At 42.1% G+C, this 22,103-nt stretch overlaps 1 protein-coding gene and 1 long non-coding RNA gene across 2 annotated transcripts in view; one reads left to right on the top strand and one right to left on the bottom strand.

The window, feature by feature from the left end:
* LOC148335961 (alpha-taxilin-like) overlaps window positions 1–22,103 on the top strand; it is a 193,678-nt gene that overhangs the window by 32,726 nt on the left and 138,849 nt on the right. The gene's annotated exons all lie outside the window — the stretch shown is intronic.
* Window positions 1–22,103, bottom strand: part of LOC148335962 (uncharacterized) — a 37,425-nt gene that overhangs the window by 14,921 nt on the left and 401 nt on the right. The window lies entirely within an intron of this gene.

The raw sequence follows: 22,103 nt of genomic DNA, 5'->3' as shown, positions 1-22,103 counted from the left end.
TTGAAAGCCTAACAAAATTGGTTAGTGCGGAAAAACCGACAACTCATGTGCTTGATCCGCTTCCTGGCAAACTAATTAAAGAACTATTTACGAACCGAGGACCGCCTGTCTTAAATATAATCAATCTATCACTCTACACGGGTACCAGCTGCTTTTAGGACCGCCGTTATCCGACCTCTACTTAAGCAACCAAACCTCGACCCAGAGGGTCTCAATAACTATAGGCCGGTTTCAAATCTTCCATTTATTGCAAAAATACTTGAAAAAGTCGTAGCGCAACAACTTATTGAATAAATGACTGCTAATAATCAATTTGAACTTCTCCAATCAGGTTTTAGAGCCGACCACTCTACTGAGACGACCCTTGCTTAAGTGACTAATGATCTTCTCATTGCTATGGACGTCGACACCTCATCAATATTCCTCTTACTTCAGAATCAGAAATCCCTTTATTGTCATTGTACTCAAGTGTGCAACGAGATTAGAGAGCTCCCCTCTCCAGTGCAGTACAACAATAATTCAATTAAATATATAAATTAGATAAATAATAGAATAAACAGTGAGATGGAAAATAATATAAAATAGGGCATATAAAAACACATCACGTCGCTGTTCTGCAAGGTAGGGGTGGTCATGTGTGTGTGTGTGTGTGTGAGAGTTTAGAATGGAGATGGCTCTTGGAAAGAAACTGTTTCTCAGTCTATTAGTCCTTGATTTGATGCACCTGTAGCGCCTGCCAGAGGGCATCAGGTCGAACAGGTGTGAGTTTGGCTGGGAATTGTCTTTGACGATATTGAGAGCCCTGCTGAGGCACCGGGCGGTGTAGATGTCCGACAGTGAGGGGAGAGGGCAGCCAATAATCCTTTGCCCTGGCTTGATCTTAGCGCCGCTTTTGACACCGTTGATCTTGACATACTATTAAAACGCCTTGAAACATGTGTTGGCATTTCAGGCTCAGCGGTTTCTTGGCTTAATTCTTATCTGTCAGAGAGGACGCACCTTGTAATTCATGGCAATGAGACTTCTGACTTTTGTAATATCACATGTGGAGTTCCGCAGGGATCGGTAGTTGGACCTCTATTGTTTAGCATGTACATGCTACCGCTTGGTGAAATTATATGGAAATATAACATTTGTCTTCATTGTTAGTCTGATGATACCCAATTATATATGCCGGTGGCTATAACAAATCCGCGTAATTGCTATAAATTAGAGGCATGCCTTGCCGAGATTAAACGAGTCTTTCAATTTTTTGCGTCTTAACTCAGATAAAACCGAGATGCTGATCATTGGACCAGCACGTCATTGGCACCTTTTCAAAGACACCATTCTGAGCATCGATAAATGTAATATTACCCAAAGTGATTCAACAAAAAATCTCGGTATTATATTTGACTTGACGATGTCTTTTCAAATGCACATTAAAAATATTACTAGAACTGCATTTTTTCATCTGCGCAATATTGCTAAAATTAATCCAATTCTATCAACTAGTGATGCAGAAATCTTAATTCATTCGTTTGTTACGTCTCGCCTTGATTATTTTAACGGTTTTGCTCTCGGGTCTCCCCATGTCTAGTATTAAAAGTCTGCAGCTAGTTCAAAATGCAGCAGTTAGACTCCTGCCTAGGACGATGAAGTATGATCATATCACCCCAATACAAGCCAATTTGCATTGGCTCCCGGTCCACTTGAGATGTGATTTTAAAGTTTTGCTACTTGCCTATAAAATATTACACGGCCTAGCACCTTCCTATTTCGTTGATCTCGTGGCACCATATGTTCCGTCTCAAAACCTTCGCTCACAAAATGCTGGTCTTTTAGTGATCCGAGAGCCAAAAAGAAGTCCGTAGGTTCTAGAACGTTCTCCATTCGGGCACCAATGCCTTGGAATGCACTACCCACAGATATTAGAGGCGCCACCTCAGTAGAAATGTTCAAAACACTATTAAAGACACATTTATACTCTTGTGCAATTGGTTGAACTATTTGTAGGCCTGTTTACTGCCACTTCTTTTCTCTTTTCTGCCTCCTCCTCCCCGGCTGGGGAATTAGGTGACGGTGACCCGCTATGAAGCTTAAGGCATTGACCAACTGGGCAGGGACCTACTCCACCAAAGTCATCTCCTGCAGCGCGTCATCTGTTCAACTTATTTATATACTTTAGCATCCAATTCAAATTATTTATTGGCCTGTTTACTGCCGCTTTTTCTCTATTCTGCTCCCTCTTCCCCTGCTTGAGAATTAGGTGATGGTGACCCACTATGAAGCTAACGGCACTGACCAACCGGGCAGGGACCTGCAATATACTGTGAACAAAACTATGATATACAAAGCTAGATGCCAAAGTCGTCTTTATGCAGCGCTTCATCTGATTTACTTACTTATATATTTCAGCACTTCAGTTGAATTACCTGTTGGCCCGCTTACTACTTCTGTTCTCTCTTCTGTCCTCAGTCCCACGGCTTGGGAATTAGGCGATGGTGATTCACTTGGAAGTGGCTGTTGAGATTCTACAGCAACTGACCGGTACAAGATCGAAGGCAGACCACATCCTCTGAGGTGTTGCAATGGAGATTACGGCCCTGATCAACTGGACGAGAACCCGCTCCACTGAAGTCATCTTCCTGCAGCACTTTACTGAATCTGTCTCGCAAGGCTTCAAAGCTGTGGATAGCGTTCTTGTGAGTAAGTGAAAAGAATGTTGTGAGGCCATGTTTGTCCCACAATATAAAGCTAGGGTAAATTTAATTGGGGGCAAAGTCAGAATCATAAGCAAACCATCTAAATATCTTTAGCATTTCGTGAGTCCCACAAAAACTCATCACCCTCTGGCAGAGCCAAAGCGTGAGGTTCAACCATGGGTTCCCTACTTTTATTAAATGCTCCATCAAGCCCCTATTTGCTATCGCAGCTTGGATAGGAAATTGGGATGATAGGCCACGCTCCAACACTTTCCACGTAGCTGTGTATGCCATTGTACCAGTAAAGAATAGGAGTTATTTGAGCTGCATAATAATTTCTTAGTGAGGGGAGGCCCAAACCTCCACCTTCCTTTGGGAGTTGGAGGGTGGCATATCTAATCCTAGGTTTAAGGCCCTGCCAAATAAACCTGGAAATCCACTTGTCCTATTCTCTAAATTGGTTCTCGCTAAACTCCTAAATAGGTCAAGCAGACGAGGGAGTACACTCATCTTAACCACGCTTATCCTTGAACTAAGACTTAGAAAGGGGACCAAATTCCACTTTTGGATATCTGTCTTGATATTTAGTGATATTGGTTGGTAATTTGCCCGGGAGAGTTCTGAGAGATCCATAGTTGGTTGTATCCCTAAGTATTTAATATTTTAATTTTCCCAATTTAATTTGAAGCCTCTCCGTAATGTCTCAGTGGCAGTAAAATTTAGGGTCATCACCTGTGTTTTTAAGATGTTAACTTTGTAACCTGAAAGCTGACCAAATTTGGTTAGGGTTGACATATATTCTTGAAATGAGCTCTCTGGCTCCCCCAGACAGACCAGTACATCATCAGCGAACATTGCCACTGTGTTCAGCTCCTAATATAGCTACACCTTTGATATTTATATTTTGTCTTATCGTTTGGCCAAGTGGCTTGATAATCAAATCAAACAGGAGAGGTGAAATTGTGCAGACCTGCCTACACCCTCGCTTCAGAACAAAAACTCCAGAAAGATCCCCACTGATTTTGATCCGGGCTGACGGCTTGCCATATAACGGCTGGATTACTCCAATAAACTTGTGTTCAAAACCAAATTTCTCCAACACCTTGTACAGAAAGGCCCACCTAACCGGGTCAAAGGCCTTCTCAGCATCCAGACTCCCTATAATTGATTCTCTTTTGTTCTTGTGGACATCATACATAATGTGCAATATTCTTCTAATGTAATCAGTTGTTTTTCTATGACAAATAAATCCGGTCTGATCTAAATTAATTAGGCATGGTAGTAATTTCTCCAATCTTCGGGCGAGATTTTTTTGTTGATTTCCCCCCCGAGCTCACAATATTTCTGTTTTAGAAAAATCTTTTTTTTTTTTGGGCCTCTTGTGTGTAAATATCAATTTCCCCTTGTAGTTTCCTTTGTGGTGGGATTTACGTCATTTATATCTTCCCCTTCGTTCGATTTCAACCTTGTCTGTAGATCAGCAAGTTTCTGTCTTTTGAGGCGTTTAAGATGGGAGGTTATGGAAATTAAGTTGCCCCTCGTTTCCGCTTGAAGCGTGTCCCACAAAAGAGACTTTTCCTGTGTCATTTATATCCAAAAATACCTTCATGTCTTCCTGAATTTTAGATACTATGGCAGGATCATTGAGTATGTTAAAATTTCATTTCCACAATGTGGATATTTTTTTCCTATCCATCTGCATAGTCAGGGATACAGGGCTATGATCAGACAGGTCCCTTGTAAGAATGTCACAGTCTTTAACTTTAAATCTGTCCACATTAAACATGAGAAAATAATCAAGTCTATCATAAACCTGAAATGAGTTAGAATAGTGAGTGCAATCTCTGCGGGATGGATGCAACTTACACCAAATGTCAATTATCCCCATTTCTTCCAGATAAAATTTATTTTTTCGAATCAGAGGAGCGATTCAGCAAGTTGGATTTGTGGAGTCCAGTTTGGGATCAAGTCTATAAAGTCTCCACCACAAATGACTAGACTCTGAGAATCAACCATTAAATTTAAAACCTTTCTGTAGAATTGCCAATCACTCCCGGGTGGCGCGTATACATTAATAATAGTGATTTCAGAGCCCTAAATTTTTCCTGTTGTCTTTACATTTCTACCTTCCTCATCGCTAACGTCACATATATGTTCATAATTGAGTGGCCCCGAAGTAAGTATAGGCACCCTTCGTTTATGTTTGTATTTATCCGATGAGGAGAACACAAACTTAAAACCCTTTTTTCTCAGCTTCAGATGATCGGAATGGAGTAAAGCAATTTGTGCTCCTTCTTTCTTTACTTTAGATATTTTGTTTGTTTTGATCGCATTCAGAATTCCATTCACATTAAAAGAAAGAACTTTCACTTGTTCACTCTGCATTTGGTCGTAACAACCAGTACATTTTTCAAACCCCAAAAGCAGCTGGCACCCCCCAGAAATAGACAGGAAATATGTAGAAAAAAAGGACCAAAAAAAAAACCCAACAGAAACTTAACAAGCGGGAAAAAAATAACAGTCTAACCAATCTTATTTGCGCTTCCAGCAGAGCTGTTGTTCCACTGCCTCCCTTAGCTTTTGAAGGCGTGCCTTCTACTGTGATGTCACTTCTACTATTGGTAATCAACATCCGTTTTTTTCATGACATTTTTTGCATCCTACCATAACGTCCAAAAAAAACAACATTCTAGTTCTCATCCTGTCAGTATACTTGCAGCTTCTCCTAGAATCCCGTCGCCTCCCGAGTCTGCCGATGACGCCTCCCCGTAGTTGGTTGCCACGATGCGCACCTCTGTAGTTTCTCTCTGAGCGTTGCCGGTGGTTTCAGCACAGTCCTCGTCTCACCATATCCGACGTCGCCTCCTCCACCGTTTGGTAGATCTTCACTCCTTTGTCATAAAACACTTTCAGGTGTGCTGGGAAGAGTGTCCGGAACCGCAGGTTCTTGTCCTACCGCGTATTCCTTTCTCATGGCCATGATTTCCGGTGGGTAGTCGTGATCGATGTTCACTTTATTGCCTTTCCACACGAGTCCCTTTTTCTGCCATGCAAGACGCAGCACCTCCTCTTTGACTGTAAAGCATAAAAACCTCACTAAGATTGATCGGGGCTGGGCGCCATCCGCTGGGGGAGATGTCGCCGCCCTGTGCACCCTCTGTATTTGCAGTGCTGTTGAGTCGGGAATTCCCAAACTTGCCCGAAGTAGCTCATCCATAAAGCAACTCATGGATTGAGATCCCGACTCCACACCTTCCGGAATGCCGCATATTCTCAGTCTCCCTCCTCGAGTACGCCTACAGAGAACGCATTTTAGAGTTCAGTTTTTCTTGCATTATCACCATTTCGTCCAGGACTTCGTTGAAATTTTGTAACTTGTCTTCGTGCCCAGCAACCCTGGTTTCAACTTAGCCGAGTCTCACGTTGGCGCGTTTGTGCCTTTTCGGAATTCTTTCACTTCCTTTACGATGTACCTTATCCCCTTCGGCAACATCAGCAGATTCCCCTCTTCTTCCTCAATTTCATAGCCCGAGGCGGACGAGGCCCCGCGGCCAGCGCCGGTGGAGCTATTGTTAGCTTCATCTATTAGCTGCATCCCGTCGTCTACATCTTGTTCCGTATGTAGTTTCTTACCCCTCTTGTGCTTTTTGGATGTCATCAGTGCCCCCTTACAACTCATCTTCGTCGAATTCGCTGGCGATTACCGTATTGTCGCAGTCATAGGACGCGCTGCCTCAAAGGGCGCAACACCTGTTGAGGGTGCTATTTCTGTCTTTGAAGCACACACTGGGCGCGCCGTCTTACAAGGCTCAGCTGCTTTTAGCATAGCAATAGCTCAGCTGCTCAAGGCGCTAGCTCAACTGCTTTTAGCATAGCAATAGCTCGGCAGAACAAGGCGCTAGCTCAGCTCTTTTAGCATAGCAATAGCTCGGCTGCTTGAGCTGACTCAGCCCATGGCAATTCACTTTGCCTCAATACCATAAGCAATCGCCACATTTCAAAGACAGTTGCCATGATACCATTGACAATCGCTATCATTAACAATGACTCTAACCAATAATAGGTATCATGGCAATAGTCTACAAGACTACGTCAGGGGAGGGACTTCACTGGTCACCACACCCCTTAGAGTCACTGTTAGGTTGAAGATATATTTTATCCCATATTTTACTCTATTAGTATTGCAAAAGAATTGTTCCACAGCGTGACCTATGTTTGACCATATGGTTGAGAAGACTTCACAGAGAAGCGGATGCCTGAGGACTGGATCAACGTCTGCAACATCAAAGGAGGTGTGCCGAGACACACCTCTGAAACAAAAGGACTGAGACATTTAGTACCAGAGCACTAAAAGGGCATATCTGCCTTTTCAATCAGTGGATGACTGCCATTGATGTCTGTCTTTCCTCTTGTGTCTGAGATGTTTACATATTCCTGCTGGTGCTTCCCCCTTCATCCCTTAGTGCAAATACATTGTATTGTTAGGGACTTCCCTAATAAAATAGAGGGCTCAGCGGAGTGTGTGCCAGAACGAAGTTGGAGATGTAACTGAGCACACCTCCGTTCGTTCTCCTCGCGAGTAAAAGATCAACTCTTGTCTTCCTTCCATTCATTTTGCCTATGTTCAGTGAATACTTAGGTGATTGAACCTGACATAATTTTGGTCCTTCGAGCCGGATGCCAAGATACCTAAGGATTCCAGCGGGTGTGGTGAACTCCAGAAAGACCATGGCCATGGCAGGCTCACTAGAGAGCCTAAAAATCCTTTTCCAGGACTGGACCTCACCCCACCAGCTGGGATCTGACAGTTGACGGCGATCCAATGGAGGGAAGACAACAGTGGTGAGATCAGTTTTTTTTAGGGGGGAAGTGAGTGACTGGAGGTCATTGCGCATTAAGAATAAATAAATTAAAAAAAAAAAAATAAAATAAAAAATAAAGTGAAGAAAGACATGAAGTAGAGATGAAATAAGAAAAGAGAAAGAAAGAAAGATAGAGAAAAGAGAAAGAAATTGTGTATAGAGTTAGAAATCCTGTGCATACTAGTCGATGGCAGGTCCATGAAGGATAGTGGAGTGAGAAATGAAAAAAAAAAAAAACCTGTGAATACTAAGTCAATGGCAGGTATATGAGGGACGGCGGAGTCCGAGAAATTCCGTGGAGAAATTCCGTGGACGGCGGAGTCCTGTGTACACTTAAATTCCGTGTGTGAATGTTTGCGCAAACCGTATGTAAAACCCTGTGTGAAGTGAGTGAGTGAGTGGTGTGATTGGGGATTACAAATACCACTTGGCATTTTATCCCATGTAATACAGTAGGATTATAAACAGCAGACTGTTGTGGATGCAATAGGCAAGAATTCTCCACCTGAAGAGGGTTGAAGTGAGAATTACCACAACAGGAAATTTGAGTTGCTGTCCTACTGATGAGAAACCAGTTTTAGAACAACCTAGGTGTTGACAAACTGGTCCAAATTTTCTAAAATGGGGATATTAGGTAGTAAAATAAAACCCAGGGATACGCTGCAGTGTAAAGATTGGAAGTTCATCGAAAAACAGGATCCTGATAAAATTCAGTATTTAGACAAATGGATAGCTGAACATGGCTTTAATGGTCAGTTAAATACACAAAAAATAGCCGCATTGCAGGAATCTATCATAGGAAAGACAAAGAAAGACCCCAAAAAGATGAAGAAAAATGGCTTTGAGGAAACAGAATATTGTATGAGAGTAGCCTCAAAAAGAAAGGAGGGAGTCAAGAGACAAAAAGAGCATGAAAATGAAATCAGAAAGGAAAAGAAATGTGAAGAGAAAGATAGTGAATGTGTAGAAAAGAGAAAGGAACAATTAATGTTCCATAGAAAGGAGGATGATGAAACGGCCAGTATTTGAGAATGTCAGAGAAAGTTGTTGAAGAAGGTAAAGAAGAAGGGGGGGGGTTGCAACTGCCCCCTGTATCCTGAGTTACCCCCACTCCCACATTAACAGGTAATGCCACATAGAATGTCAACTAGATCAGACAGAACTGCATCGATAAGACAAAAAAACCCAAAAAATGATAGATGAACCAAAAATGCGCTCACCTCAATGTGCTGCGTGTATAAGTGACAGTGTGCATTTGTGGCAGAGGCTGCAGTGGCCCTACAGGGCTGCACATACATAATTATGAGAGAAAAAGATTAGTTGAATTGAAGGACTTATTATTGGCCAAAGATAAAGATAGATTGTGTTGCTGTTATTAATAACATGTTATTATTGTTTGTAGCTGTTCAGTGTTGAGAACTGTGTGTGTGTGTCGTTTTGTGGGCCCGTATATACATTTGTATGTTTGTCTGTGTGTCAAAATGTTAGGAAGAGTGATAAAAGTGGTTGCAATTGTGCTAAAAGGATTGATGAAGTAGAGCTAAAATGGGTATAGGTGTAATCGTAAATCATGAGTGTGTTGTAACAAAGAGTTCACAGCTCTTTGAAGTTAGATGCTCGTTCCCAAGTAGGGGGAGGAAGTCAGAGAGAGAGTTTGGTGATTGAAGAAGGTGTGACTCCAACAATGAATGAGGATAAAAATTAGGTTCTTCTGAAAGGATGAATTGATTAAATAAATTCAAAATTTTGTGTTTCATACTTCAGTTGACAATGTTTGTCTTAAGGTAGACCAGAAATAGAATGAAATGCAGAGATAGAAATGACACAGGCAAAAAGATGGAAATTTGATTAGAAGGGCTAGTATTTTCATTAAAGCAGAGGAGAAATTAGAGGCAACAAATAACATAGATGTGTACTTGTTCACTTTGAGGTACACCTGGTTGAAGTAAAATGAGTCACAAAGTTATAAAAATAGGAAATAAAATAAAATTAAGATGTTTAAACTTAACAAACTATTGCAAAATCTTGGTTCCAAATTATGCAGAAATTACTGCTGTAAGATTAAGATAAAGATGGTCTTTTATTAGTCCCACAATCTGGAAATTGCAGAAACAAGTGCAACCATAGTTTTGTTCCATCCTCTGGTTTTGAGAGTACCACGTGCGGTTTCTGCATTGCTTTTGCAGATGAACATGAAGTTTTTGTCACCAGCGGGACATTTATAGTGTATGAATATATTGTTATCGTAACCACATCTGATTATAGAGAGATGTACAACATTAAACTCGGCTATGTCGTTATTATGTCAGGAGGATGGTACAAAACTAGATTATTAGGAGTTAGTAGAAAAAAGTAACCAAAAGTAAAGGCATCAAAACGATTCGCCTTCAGAAAACAGAGAAGTACTATTTGTAGATGGCTCATCTGTGAGAAATAAATGAAATAAATAAATAAAATACTGTAGTTGTAACAAATGACACTGAAAAACTCAGCTCATGCAGCAAAATTAGTAACTTTAACAAAAGCGTGTGAACTAAAGAGAGTAAATTGTGTTACTATTTACACATATAGTCATTTTAAAATGTGCGGCACATACATCGCGCACGGACAGTGTGTCCCTCAGGAATGCATTTGCAGACAAAATGGCTAAAGTGGCAGTTGCGGGCCAGACACATACGTTAGTACTAGAGATAACACAAATTTGGATAACGACACATGATGAAATGAGCAACAACAAAGTCCCAAAGTTAGACAAAGGCTTTGGAGGAAAATGGCGTAACATCGCTACGTGATCTGTGTATGACCAAACAATAATCTTTACAAATGGGCTGCTATATTGAGTCATGGTATCACACATGTCTCAACAGGGGAAATGGTGCATCAGATATTACGTTATTATACGGCTTACGGCTTTAATGCTTATTAGAAACATTTTTGTAGGGCATGTTTAACGTGTGCGAAACACAATGCACAAGGTAATTTGAGTCCACGCAGAGGACGCTTTCCAACACCACAATATCCATTTCAAATTATTCATATGGACTTATTTGAACTAAACCAAAGTAAAAAAAAAAAAAAGAAAACTAATGTTTGGTCATCATAGATGTGAATTCGAAATGGTTAGAACTCTTTCTAACCAACAAATCCAGATGCATTGACAGTGGCAAAAGTACTTTGTAAGGATATCATTCCAAGATATGGTATTCCTGAAAATAATTAACAGTGATAATGGTACCCATTTTGTTAACTAACTTGTGAAAGAGATAGGAATGATGTTTCACATTGATTTAAAGGATAATTGTGTTTACCACCCTCAAAGCTCTGGATTGGTGAAAAGAATGAACGAAAAAAAAAAAAAGTGAAAAAGCTTTGCATTGAGAAAACGGGGAGGAAGTGGACACAGTGTATGGAAATTAGTAAAACTGTTTGTAAAAACGACAAGTACTGTGACTTTCCATTGAATGTTATGCAAGTCGCCTCTCTGTCCAATTTTAAACCTCATTTGAAGATGAATATTTGGGCCTTTGATTCAACATGAGACTGTTGCTGTTCTGTTGTTTTTCTGGTATCTACTGTATATGTGTTTTTGTGAGTTAATTTGAGTTATATACAGAGAGTTGCATTGTATTGGCTGCCAGGATGGCCGAGTGGTCTAAGGCGCCGCGTTCAGGACCCAGTCTCCCCAGGAGGCCTGGGTTCGAATCTCGAATTTCCCCATTGTGGGACTAATAAAGGGAATATTATTATTATTATTATTATTGTATTTTATTTCATTGTATTTAGGACTGAGACGTTGTAAAACATTGTTTGGTAGGCCTTGCAGAATACCTCAAATTTAAGAACAAATGGGAAATAGATGTTGAAGCAACTTTAGCTGACCATATGTGAAAAGTGTTAGGAAAACAAAAGACAGGCGCAAATTTAGAGTGATAAGGATCTTCCTGTCTCCCAGCAGGGCACTAAATTAGTGAAGCCAGGAGACTGGATGCTTGAAAGAAGTTTGAAGATAAGACATTTGTAATTACCCAAGGGGGATGCCATGTTAAGTTTTATTGACAGCTCTCACAGCTGTAAAGATGGTAGAAGAGTCAACATTGGTACATTTGACACGTAAAAAGGTCATTTTGGTTGGAATCTCCTACAAAGGAGATGAGCGGAAGTCTGATGATAGGGTGGTCTTATTTCATAAGACACCAGACTAAGTAGAGGGGATATTTCAGACAAAATGACCCTGAAGTGGTTAAAAGCAACTGTTCTATGTTGGATGTATACAATGTTATTCTGATATTTTTGTTGTTGTTATGTGGGAACGATCCAGAGTTACATAAGCAAACTATGAAGTGACTATAGTACAATACCAACAGTAAGAGTCCCAATTACTAATCAAAATGGATTTGCAAACACCAAGCAAATGATTGGAAAAAAAAAAAAGTTATGAGACATATTTGTGGAGCTTGGACGACATGTTTATAGCTTTGATTTGAGTTGGAACTCTCTAAGTAATACTGAAGTGGGCAACTATTGGTCCACAGAACAAAGTTACAGGAGAAAGTATGTACTTTCATGAAAAGATAGCAATTGGACAACGAGATATCCAAAATAAGCAAACGGAATTGTGTTAATTGATATTACCCCTCCACCCCCAAAACAAAGTGGTTCCGGCGCCGCGCGAGTGGCTGCCAGTTTACAGCAGCGTGGCTCACTATTGAGCCTTTTTCGTGTGTTTTTTACCTTTACCCTTTTTTATTTTATTTTTACCTCACCTCAGCAATGGACATCCAACTTGCGGTGGTTTTACTGCTGTTGGGGGCTGTTTTTTGCGCGATCGTGTCCGGAGACGAAACTCGGAGCTACGGATCGATCGTGTACACAAGAGATCAGCTGTTAGCACTCCGTGCTAACCCCGCGTGGGCTCCCGGAGCGAGACCCGATATCCCCCGCGAGCTGAGGAGGAAGAGACGGGGGATGTCGTGCGGGGGCTAAACGCCAGGCAAGGAGGAGACGATATCACCCCGTCCTCCCGTCCGTTATTATGGGGAATGTTCGATCACTCCCCAACAAAATGGACGAGCTAACAGCGCTAACCCGGCACGAGAGGATTGTCCGGGAGGCTAGCTTGCTGGTGTTCACGGAGTCGTGGCTAACAGAGCTAACGCCGGACGCCGTCGTGGAATTGGACGGCTTCCAAATACTACGCGCGGACAGGACACTGGAGAGCGGTAAGAGAAAAGGGGGAGGGCTGGCTGTGTTTGTTAATGATAGATGGTGTAACCCTGGGCACATAACTGTTAAGGATCAACTTTGCAGTCGGGACATTGAGCTGATAGCTGTTAGCATGCGTCCGGTCTATTTACCGCGAGAGTTCAGTCATGTGATCGCGGTGGCGGCGTACGTGCCACCCTCTGCTAACGGTGAGGCAGCCTGTGATGTACTGAATGCAGCTGTGAGCAGGCTACAAACACAGCACCCAAATGCCTTGTTCCTTATCTCTGGTGACTTCAATCATGCTTCTCCTTCCTCCTCTCTGCCTTCATTCACACAATATGTAACCTGCCACACCAGAGACAATAAAATATTGGACCTCTTCTATGCCAACACCAAGGAGGCGTACACGTCACTGCCCCTCCCCCGCTGAGCAAAGCTGACCACAAATTGGTTGCTCTCCTGCCTGTGTACAAACCTCTCGTCCGCAGGCAGCCAGCTGTGACACGCACAGTTCAGCGATGGTCCGGAGAAGCCGAGGAGGCCTTGAAGGACTGTTTCAACACAACTGTGTGGGAGGTATTCAGCGAAGCTCACGGTGAGGACATTAATGGTCTAACAGACACAGTTACAGACTATATTAACTTCTGCATGGAGAACACCATTCCCACCAGGACTGTAAGATGTTTCTCCAACAACAAACCCTGGATCACACCGGACATTAAAGCTCTCCTGAAGGAGAAAAAGAGGGCTTTTGTTTCAGGCGACAAGGACGAGCTGAAGAGAGTGCAGAGTCAGCTGAGAAGGAGGATCCGAGAGGGGAAAAAGTCCTACAGGATGCGGATGGAAGAACAACTGCAGCGGAACAATGCCAGGGATGTCTGGAGGGGCCTGAAGACCATCTCAGGCCACGGACAACCAGGTAAGACCCAGAAGGGGGGGGGCTTCAGTGGGCAAATGAGTTGAACCTATTTTTCAATAGGTTTGATCAAATGTCTGACCCCGCTCAGGCTTCCCTGATGCAGCCCCCACCCACCCCTCCTGCCACTGCGAACAAGACCCTCTCTCCCCCTCTCTCGCCCCTCTCTCTCTCCACAGGTTCCAGTTCCCAGCCTCATCAGACAACCACCACTTCCTCCTGCTCAGCTTTGTTCCTCACAACATCTCAGGTGAAGATCCAGCTGAGGAAGATGAAGGCGAGGAAGGCGGCAGGCCCAGATGGGATCAGCTCCCAGCTCCTCAAATCTTGCGCAGACCAGCTGTGTGGAATCGTCCAGCACATGTTCAACCTGAGCTTGAAGCTGGGCAGAGTCCCCCAGCTGTGGAAAACATCCTGCCTGGTTCCGGTTCCAAAGACACCCCATCCGAAGGAGCTCAACAACTTCAGACCAGTGGCGCTGACGTCTCATCTGATGAAGACCCTGGAGAGTCCTCGTCCATCTGCGCCCCATGGTCAGCTCCTCAATGGACCCACTCCAGTTTGCATACCAGCCTGGCATCAGTGTGGATGATGCCATCATCTACCTGCTCCACACTTCACTCTTCCACCTGGAGAAGGTGGGGGGCACGGTGAGGATCATGTTCTTTGATTTCTCAAGTGCTTTCAACACCATCCAGCCCGCCTTATTGGGAGACAAGCTGGAGCAGGCGGGAGTGGCCCACCACCTCATCACATGGATTCACGACTACCTCACAAACCGGCCACAGTACGTGAGAACACAAGACTGTGTGTCTGACGTGCTCCTCTGCAGCACGGGAGCGCCGCGGGGAACTGTGCTGGCTCCCTTCCTGTTCACCCTCAACACCTCGGACTACAAATACAATTCCACAACCTGTCACCTGCAGAAGTTCTCTGATGACTCTGCGATTGTCGGCCTCATCACTGACGATGACGATCGGGAGTACAGAGGGGTTACGCAGGGGTTCGTGGACTGGTGTCAGCAGAACCACCTCCAAATCAACGCTGGGAAATCCAAAGAGCTGGTGGTGGATTTCCGCAAGCGTCGGCACTCTCCACCTGCACCAGTGAATATCCAGGGAACAGACGTTGAGAGGGTCTCAATTTACAAGTACCTGGGTGTTCATCTGAACAATAAACTGGACTGGAGAGACAACACAGATGCTCTCTATAGGAAGGGTCAGAGCAGACTCTTCCTACTCAGGAGGCTGAGGTCCTTTGGCGTTCGGGGAACACTCCTCAGGAACTTCTATGACTCGGTGGTTTCACCGGTCATCTTCTATGGAGTGGTCTCCTGGGCAGGAGGCATCTCGGGCCGGGACAAAAAGACAAAAAGAGACTGAACAAACTAGTGAGGAGGGCCAGCTCTGTCCTGGGCTGCTCCCTGGACTCTGTGGACTCAGTGGGGGGCAGGAGGATGACGGCAAAACTGTCATCAATGCTGGACAAACCAGCCCACCCACTCAATGACACTCTGAGAACACTTTACAGCTCCTTCAGTGGCAGACTTTTACACCCTCGCTGTACCAAAGAGAGATTTCGCCGCTCCTTCCTGCCGACTGCTGTCAGACTTTTTAACAAGAACATTGGGTCAGGCCTACAAACAGGAAGGTCATTAGTGCAATCGTGCAGTCCTAGGATGCAATATTAACTACTACTGTACTTTCAGCCAAGGGTGTACTTAAACATCGACCAATGATGTATTTTGTTTACCATTACAGTATTCTTATTACAATACTTCTATCACTGTAGTATTTCCACCACTGCAGGATGTTCACTATTACAGTACTTTTATCATTTCAGTACTTTTATAATTACTGTATTTCCTATCATTGCGGTACTTTTACTATTACAATACTTTCATCATTGCAGTATTTTTCTATCGTTGCAGTACTTTTACCATTACATTACTTTTATCATTGCAGTATATTTTATCATTGCAGTACTTTTACCATTACAGTACTTTTATCATTGCAGTGTTTTCTATCATTGCAGTACTTTCCTGTCATTTCAGTACTCTCACCATTACAGTACTTTTATCATTGTAATATCTTTATCATTGCAGTATTTTCAATCATTCAGTAGTTTTTATCATTACAGTGTTTCCCCCTCTGTATAATGGACAGGCATTAGGAGTGTTTCCTTACACTAGATAAGTTTATACTGTGTATATTTGCATGCTTTTTATGAATGTCTGCTGCTAATGTTATACATTAACGGCTACATTACGCCGCCGACTCTGTGTGATCTATATCTTTGCTGCTGTAACACTTCAAATTTCCCCATTGTGGGACTAATAAAGGACATCTTTATCTTTTATCTTTATCTTTATTAATGCTTATCTTGATAATACATGGATGGATCGGGTCAGCGTGTATCCTGTGACTGGAGTTGATGTAGATGAACATGTTTTCTATAATAATCGCTCTTGAAAATTTCAATTGTATTAATGTTGCTGACAGAGCTGAGCGGTTGGAAATTTTATCACCACCACTGTGTCTCGTGTTGATAGTGGTTGAAATAAACTTCAATCCACTATCAAGAGGGGAAATCTGGTGGTGGTGTGGATATGATCGATCATTTGATAAATCACCCAAGAATGAAACAGGTTTTTAGACTTAGTGCATATCTGTATGTGTTTTTCATAACTAGGCCCTGCTTATAAATTATTGGTAGTTTCTGGAGAGTGCCATTTCTCAAAATGTACTTGATTGATCGTAAATGGTATGTTTTATATTGTTTGTTAATAAACTGTGTTAACTGTCCAATGTCATGACAGGACATCGGAGACGTTAAAAAGAGAAAGCAGTGCATCATGGCCAAAAATGATTCAACATACATGGAAGCCATCGGTGTTCTCCTTAGTGTAAGTAAGTAATTGTAAATTAACAGATCAAGTAACAGGATTTGAGTCATGGAACTAAGAACGAAGAACGCAGACAGGTCAACTGCATCATCACAACGTGCAAAAATTAGGTAATTGGACGCAAAGTGGGTTTGAAACTGTGCATGAACGGCTATCAGCCAATCCCTTATGGCATTCCGGAACAGGATGACTGTTGATGTATTGTTGGATGAGAGAGGTGGTGTTTGTGCTATGTTCGGGGAACAATGTTGCACATTTATTCCCAACAACACAGCGGTGGGTGGTAGTCTAACCAGGGCCATAGAAGTCTCAGGACTCTTAATGGTAAATGAAAGGACAACTGGTCTTGACGCCACCATGTGAAGTTCCTGGATGAATGCCTTTGCACAATACCGAGCCCTAGTGTCCTCAATTTGGTATCAACCGCAGTTTTTGCAGCATTCTTGACCTTGTGAGGATGCTGTTGTATTCGTGTATGCGTTCTCTGATTAACAGATTGATAATCACAGCAAAATCGTCCATGGAGAACCGGATGGCTCGAATGTATTATTTGTTTGGCCCTGATCAAGAAGGTAATGGCAATGATGAAAACAATGATATGGTTTATGACCAACCTGAATTGTTTCCAGACCCTGGGAACTGCGAATAATCAACATTGCCTCTGAGTGTAAATGTATTTCTTTTCATAAATATGATCTTACAGTAAAAAAAATAAAAATAAATAAATAATCTCACTGAAGTGACTGACGTATGGTGATGTGAGAATTTGAGTAAATATGTGATAAACAGGAGGGAAATGTTAGGTTGAAGATATATTTTATCCCATATTTTACTCTATTAGTATTGCAAAAGAATTGTTCCACAGCGTGACCTATGTTTGACCATATGGATGAGAAGACTTCACAGAGAAGCGGATGCCTGAGGACTGGATCAACGTCTGCAACATCAAAGGAGGTGTGCCGAGACACACCTCTGAAACAAAAGGACTGAGACATTTAGTACCAGAGCACTAAAAGGGCATATCTGCCTTTTCAATCAGTTGGATGACTGCCATTGATGTCTGTCTTTCCTCTTGTGTCTGAGATGTTTACATATTCCTGCTGGTGCTTCCCCCTTCATCCCTTAGTGCAAATACATTGTATTGTTAGGGACTTCCCTAATAAAATAGAGGGCTCAGCGGAGTGTTCGCCAGAACAAAGTTGGAGATGTAACTGAGCACACCTCCGTTCGTTCTCCTCGCGAGTAAAAGATCAACTCTTGTCTTCCTTCCATTCATTTTGCCTATGTTCAGTGAATACTTAGGTGATTGAACCTGACAGTCACGGTTTCAAAAAAAAAAAAAAAAAAAACTCAGCATACAAGCAAACAATGAAACAAAGAAATAAGATTAACACAAAACATGTATCTCTCATGCCATCAATATACCAAAAAGAAATAAAAATAACACAAAATGATACAGCAATGGCTTCTTGGGAGCCATTAGAGCAATGCCTTCTGGGAGCCACTCAGACTCAGCCAATCACATGGCTGTTTAGAGAGATTTGCATGGCTGTTTAGAGAGATTTGCATGGCTGTTTAGAGAGATGTGCTGTTATGCTTTGGGCTTTTTGTCTGTTGTCTAAACCTGGGACGTTTCTTGCTTGCAATAACATAAATGATAAGACAGACTACAACATTGTGGACAGCTGCCCTTTTGTCCAGCTTTCTCCCACACCATCACCCAAACACCATAGTCACATAATGTATAGTCATGGTCACTTTGAAGCATAGATGACTCACACTTTGCCCAGCAGGGTGTGCTAACATGCACTCCGAACAGCCCAATGAGTAAAAGGGTTGATGGTCGCGAGTGATACTTTGTCCATATAATGAGCGCAGTCGCCTTACAAGGCGCTGTGTTAGTTTAGGGGAAGTTTTGGGACTTTTAAGTGTGCCTTATGACTGCGAAAATACGGTAAGTTCACTTAAGGGCAATTTTCACACTTTCGTCGGGAACGTTCTCATTAGGCGGCCATCCCTTTCGATCCGAAACTGGAAGTCCCTGTTCTTTTTTTTAAATATATATTTGATTTCATGGGTACTGAATTTACTTATTTTATCTTAAGTTGCATTTGTTATTATTCAAAAGTGATTGGAGACTGTTTTTCTTTTATTTTTTTATCCTTTTTGGGGGGGGTTGCTTATGTATGTTCGAATATACTTTCCATGTTCAAGGGGAGTTGTACTGTGTGTCTTACGTTTATGTCTTTATAGATTTATATGGCTGTGCAATTTCTGATAAAAAATGATTAAACAAAGTTTGCTTTAACATTATTTAGGCCTAAACACTCATCTGAGCAAATATGAGGTCGGCCTGGTTAAACTGCTTGGAGCAAAACTAAGAATAAAACATGTTAAACCTTTAGCCAGTATGTGGTAATACCACTACAGTGAAAAATAAGTTTGTAGATTCAAGAACATAGGCTCATCTGAGTCAAGTAGAAGCAGTTTTTATTGTTACGGTGAATACTCAGACTCTGTGGCACCATAATGGCCATGCCCTTTGCTGAATGTGCCAATATTTGGCGTATTCAGGCTTTTTCAACAATTTTCAGTTGAATTTGTTCAATGCAATCTGTGCATGCAAAGAACCTGATGTTTGCAAAGTTTTATTAGTTTTTGTGCATATTGAGACCCTCAAAACCAGCGTTGCTTTATTGCCTAACTGCATCTTGCCAGAAGATTTGCACAAAAAATAAACTTGGTTCTTGAACAACGTGAAGGTCCTTTTTTTGGAGCAACTATAAAGTACATCTGAATTTCCTGCTAGGATAAAAAAAAAATCAAAGAGCAAAAATATTATTTCTTTTAGCCAGTAGATAACAACTTATACCCTTAAAATCAGCAATTTTTAATGGCGAAATGCAGGTTGCCACGGCAACAGCTTTTCGCTTAATATCACAAACTTTTTGATTTGACGTCATTAAAGCCGAAACCCTCTTCCGAGCAAATGTGAGGTAGAGTTCACCTATTCTGAGAAAAATATTCAAGAAAAAAGCATCTATTTCACTCAAAAAGTTAGTGGCGCGACAACTATGCTGAACAATAAATATGCATTGTCATCAAGGAGGAATTTCACTGATGGTGTAGTGGTTTACTTGCCTGGGTTGTCTGTAGACTGCGTGGGATCGGTTCCCACTAGGTGAGGGTGTTGGTGTATGCCCTGCGACTGGATGGCGACCAGTTCAGGGTGTAGTGTACCTTTCGTCCCTAGTCAGCTGGGATTACCTCCAGCAACCCCCGCAACCCTGTACAGCAGGGGTGCTCACACTTTTTCAGCATGTGAGCTACTTGTAAAATGACCAAAGCAAAATGATATACCTACTATAAAAATGAAAATTTATTTATAGGCCGAGTGGTCTAAGGCGCCGCGTTCAGGACCCAGTCTCCCCAGGAGGCCTGGGTTCGAATCTCGAATTTCCCCATTGTGGGACTAATAAAGGGAATATTATTATATTGAGGATTTTTTGTACAATATATGTTCATGTACCTTGCAGAATCGCATGAGGCAATCTCGGTGGCGGCTTTTGCTTTTGAAGTAAGTTATGTGAAAAATGACGGCTGTCCTGACAATTGGCTTTTTAATTCCTTTACCTTTCTCTTCCTCAGCTCGATTTTCGGCGGAAAGTCGGAATCATGATTTCCATGAAGTCCAAAAATGCCGCTCCACATTTCCCTTCTTTTGTATTGCGGTGGTAGACTGGCAGATGAGGCAAACGCACTTCAAAAATGTCAACGTGAAAAACAACTCCTCCTCCCATTCCGTATAAAAGTGATACGTTTTTGTCTTCTCACTTGGTCCAGCACCCCCACTCATGTTTATACCCCCCTTGAGTTCAAGAGAATAAAACGAGGGCTTAAAATTGGAGGTAACCAACTCGCCAGCTTGTTAGTTGTGCGGCACTTAGTACCGTTGTTTGCGCATGCGTGGTGACCTATGTGTCACAAAAAAAAAATCAAGTGTCATCTGACTGGGTGCCTTGTATCAATCACATGACGGATAATGATAGGCTGACGTCTATTTTTTAATGTCATGCGATCTACCCATACTACCTTTGAGATCAACTGGTAGATCGCGATCGACGTAATGAGCACCCCTGCTGTACAGAATAGGCAGAGTGGAAGATTTCACATGACTTGACAAGGCTTGACTATCATCAAATCAGAAAAGATTTGACATGATAGGATCATCTGAGTCAAAATACAGCAGCTTTTATTGTCACGGTAAATAATAACTTTGCGGCACCGTAATGTCCACGCCCTTCGACGAAAAGTCACAATATTCGGCAAAGAGTAAGATCAAAGTATTGAGGCTGTTCTGAATAATTTTCAGTTGGGTTCGTTAAAAGGGCTTCGTGCAGTATGTTAAAATGTAAAAAAATATATTCCTAGTCGCCACTAGGTAGCGCTATGCGTATAACAGAATATTAAGAGATGTATTCGGGGGATGACTCTTTATGTACATGTGACGTTTTGGATTCTAAGCAGCATGTGCAGAGTAGTTATTAAGCATTTTGTCCATTGGGGCGAAGGGAATATTAAACACAAACTTTGAAGAAGAATTTTGTTGGCACCGTTTACGCCGACGTTAAAATATAAAACTCTTCATCAGGCCCGATGAGACTGCAAAGTTTGGTGAGTTTTCGTGCATGTTCAGGGGTGCAAAAATGAGATTGAACGCGCAAAACATAGAAAAATAACGAAAAGGGCCCTCGCAGCCCTGGCAACGTCGGGGTACTCGCACGTTGGAAATGTGAAATATTTACAAGACATAATGTGAGGAATCTTCAAGAAGAATTTTTGTGGCGTTTAAGTTAGAGCAGCTTTTGTTGCCAAAGCCATGTCAATGTTTGCAGTGAATTCAAAACGCAAATGCAAACTTTGAAGCTCCCGCACCCGTCATAAAGTATTTCAAAAGCTAAAAAAAATGTTCCCAGTGTTTGACCCAGGTCTTAAAAAGGTACAGCCGAAATTTCAAAGCAATGTGAATACTACTACTTTTAATGAGGAATATGGCCGCTCTCTGGATGTGACTGGAGGAGTCACTTCAGAGACGGATTACTTACTCTCCATTGGAAATTATTGTATTTTCATTTCATTAAAGATCCTTGCCCACCTGCTAGCCACGGTTAGCAGCCATGTGCCTCCTGAGATTTGACACAATTTTAGGCTCACTATATGTCCCAAATATAACCAGTCGGGGTCAGTGTTAAAATTCTTGCTCATGTCCGCTACAGCCAGTTTAAGTGGAGAATTGATTGGCAGAGAATTTTTGATTTTGTGGAGGCGATCACATGAGCTAACGTTTAATGTCAATAAATCCAAACTATTCTGCAAAACGCTTTTATGCATTCACAGGTTGAAGTGGAAAAGAGTAGTGCTGTGCATTTGCATTTTGGTGGCGATCGGTCGCCATTTTAGACAACAGAACTGACAAAGCGAGCAATATTACCTCCCTTGGATCCACTGACACAGACGCTGAAATTGGAAAA

Source organism: Idiotropiscis lumnitzeri, chromosome 5 (assembly GCF_059441095.1).
Source record: "Idiotropiscis lumnitzeri isolate Australia: NSW breed Sydney's pygmy pipehorse chromosome 5, RoL_Ilum_1.0, whole genome shotgun sequence".
NCBI classification, from domain to species: domain Eukaryota; kingdom Metazoa; phylum Chordata; class Actinopteri; order Syngnathiformes; family Syngnathidae; genus Idiotropiscis; species Idiotropiscis lumnitzeri.
This window is presented reverse-complemented; position numbering and strand designations above follow the sequence as displayed.